Source organism: Ursus americanus, chromosome 1 (assembly GCF_024610735.1).
Source record: "Ursus americanus isolate L20-20 chromosome 1, mUrsAme1.1.p, whole genome shotgun sequence".
NCBI classification, from domain to species: Eukaryota; Metazoa; Chordata; class Mammalia; order Carnivora; family Ursidae; genus Ursus; species Ursus americanus.
The window spans coordinates 56734229-56737804 of NC_142127.1; the positions used below are offsets into that span (position 1 = coordinate 56734229).

General features: G+C 35.9%; 1 pseudogene; it reads right to left on the bottom strand.

Annotated features, from left to right (window-relative positions):
- Positions 1-2666: 2666 nt before the first annotated feature.
- Positions 2667-3365, bottom strand: LOC123798302 (stathmin pseudogene; annotated as a pseudogene).
- Positions 3366-3576: the final 211 nt, after the last annotated feature.

Here is a 3576-nt window from a genome sequence, read left to right on the forward strand (position 1 = left end):
GTGCCTCAGCCTTTCCTACCCATTCCAATCTATTTTCTCATTTGCACAATATATAGGAGTAACTCAACTGGTTTCTGGATCTTTTTCACAGGGAATTGATCCAGGTGTAACTATATATTTGATGGAGCAAAACTCAGGGGCCTCCTATGTTACCATCTTTATTGACTCTCTGTTTTGATTCTGTTCTTCTGAAGTACTGAAGTCACTGTGGTTGGAAACAGGGAGAATGGTGACAGTGAAATGGGTGTACATCAGAGGGACACAGACCCTGGAACTCCATTCTGCTTCATGATTAAGTAAACTTACCATAGAAAGGAATCATGGCAAAAAGGAAGACAGCTAATCGCATATTATTTAAAAATCTATCAGATATAACAATGAATAATCCAAAAAAAGGAAAATAAGAAAACAATTATATTTATTATAGCATCAAAAAGAATAAAATACTTAGGAATAAATCTGTCCAAGGAGGTGAAAGACTTGTACAGTGAAAATCACAAAATACTGCAAAAAGAAATTTGAAAGAACACAAATAAATGGAAAGACATGTTCATAGATTGGAAGATTTAGTACTGTTAACATGTCCATAGTACTAAAAGTGACCTACATGTTCAATGCAATCTCTATCAAAATTCCAACAGAATTTTTTGAAGAAAAAGAAAAATTTATCCTAAAATTTTTATGGATTCTCAATGGACTTTGAATAGCCAAAACAATTTTGAGATTAAAAAAAAAAAGTTGGGGCGCCTGGGTGGCTCAGTCATTAAGCATCTGCCTTCAGCTCAGGGCATGATTGCAGGACCCTGGGATCGAGCCCCACATCAGGCTCCCTGCTGGGAGCCTGCTTCTTCCTCTCCCACTCCCTCTGCTTGTGTTCCCTCTCTCGCTGGCTGTCTCTCTGTCAAATAAATAAATAAAATCTTAAAAAAAAAAAAAAGTTGGAGGACTCATACTTCTTGATTTTAAAACATATCACAAAGTCACAGTAATCAAAACAGTGTGGCATTAGTATAAAGACAGTCAACTACATCAATGGAATAGAGAGTCCAGAAATAAATCGTTACCTATATAGTCAAATGTTCTTTTACAAGGGTGCCAGGACTACCCAATGGGAAAAAACAGTCTCTTCCACAAATATTTTTGGTAAAACTGGGTATACATATGCAAAAGAGTTAAGTTGGACCCTTATCTTTTACCATATACGAAAATTAAACTAGATTAAAGACATAAAGATCTAAGACTATAAAACTCCTAGGAGAAAACAGAGGGAAAACTTCATCATGTTGAATTTGGCAGTGATTTCTTGGCATATGACACCAGAAACACAGAAAATGCAAGCAAAAAAGGAAAAATAGGATTACATTGAACTGAAAAATTTTGGGGTATCAAGGGACTCAATCAACAGGCTACAGAATGAGAGAAAATATTTGCAAATTATATATGTGATAAGTGATTAATATATTCAGGGTAAATAAAGAACTGCTACAACTCAACAACAAAAAATCAAATAATCTGATTAAAAATAAGCAAAGGGCCTTGAATAGACATTTCTCTGAAGAAGAAATACAAATGGCCAACAACCATATGAAAAGAAGCTCAACATTAGTAATCTGAAAAATGCAAATCAAAACCACAATGACATACTACCTTGTACCCATTAGCATGCCTACTATTAAAAATAAAAACACGGAATAATAAACGTTGGTTGAGTATGTGGAGAAATTGGAACGCTTGTACACTGTTTGTACAAGGGGATTGTAAAATGATGCAACTGCTGTGGAAAACAGTACGGCAGTTACACAAAAGTTAAAAATAGAACTACCATATGATCTAATAATCCTACTTTTGGCTGTATATCCAAAAGAATTGAAAGCAGGGACTCAGAGATATTTGCATATCCATGTTCATCGTAGCACTATTCACAGTACCTAAGAGTAGAAGCAACCCAAATGTTTATCAGCAGTTGAATGGATAAACAAAATGTGGTGTATACATAAAATGGAACATTATTCAGCCTTAAAAAGGAAGGGGATCCTTTTCGCATTTTTTCACATGCTACAAGATGATGGACCTTAAGGATATTATGTTAACTGATATAAGCCAGTCACAAAAAGACAAATACCATGTGGTTCCTTTTATATGAGGTATATAAAATAATAGAATTCATAGAAACAGAAAGTAGAGTGGTGGTTATCAGGGGCTGGGGTGGAGGAAATAGGAGTTGTTTAATGGCTATAGAGTTTCAGATTTGCAAGATGAAAAAGTTCTAGATATTTGTTTCACAATGATATGGATGTACTTAAAACTACTGAACTATATATTTAAAAATGGTTAAGATGGTGAATTTTTTTTTCAATAGCACTGTGCAGTTTTATTAACCATTCAAGTACAGTAACATCTGGTAAGATCAGGACAGAATTGGGGTTTAAAAGTGAACAGATATTCAGTATTTAATGGTTTGAAAGAACCCACTATATACTCTTTTCACAAACATGTTTTCACAGAGCCAGTACGGTACTTGCCGCTAACCCAGGACACCAGGTGTACTGAAGTAGAAAAGATACAAGAAAAATAGCTACATTGGAAAGACTTCAATACTTAGAAAAAGAGTTGCAACACTCAGTTTTTCCCCTTTAGCTCCTAAAACAACATGGTACTCTCTAGATCTACTGATACAGTCCTACATCAGCTTCTAAAATATTCGTCAGGAAGGCAAAGATAAAATGACACTGGCCAGTAAGTACCTTCTTTGGGTATTTGGGAAGGGGAAAAGGAAGGGGAGAAAATTGGTTCTCAGAACAAATTAGGTCAGTTTTATCAACAGGATCTTTGGATTCTTTGTTCGTCCACACTTCTTCAGTGTGCTTGTCCTTCTCTCACAAGCGATCCAGTTTGACAGCCATTTGTGCCTCTTGATTCTCTTTGTTGGCTTCCATTTTGTGAGTCAGCTTTTCTTCTGCTATTTTACTGAAGTTGTTCTTTTCTTCTGTTGCTTTTTGAAGCACTTCTTTCTCATGTTCTTGTTTCTCAGCAAACTGCTTCGAGACCTGAGCTTCATGGGACTTGCTTTTTTTTTCTGGAGCTTCTAATTTCTTTTGATTTCCCTCCAGGGAAAGATCCTTCTTCTTTGGAGGGGAAATGGGGAATTGTGGGATGGATTCTTTTGGTTAAGGGCTGAGAATCAACTCAAAAGCTTGGCCTGAGGCCTGCTTCTCCAGTTCTTTCACGGATCTCAGAAAAAGCCATGGTGAACAGCAGACAAGAGACAGGCAGTGCATTCTGCAGAATCCACTGGCGAGGAAAACCAAGCTTAGTCCGAGCTGCCTGGCCATATTCTCCAAGATGGTAAATTTGATGTTATGCATTTTTTATCACAATTTTATAAATTTTAAAAATATGATGTAGTTTTTCAACCGTGTGTGTAGATTCTGATGTATTGATTAAGGATATGCCACAGCTCATTTCATAAATCATTTTAACTATGAAGTCACCTTCAAAACTTTATCTGTTTCCTTCTTCCACTAGTAGGAAGTATATAGTCTTATTTTGCAGAAGAGAAAATGTAAACACAAATAA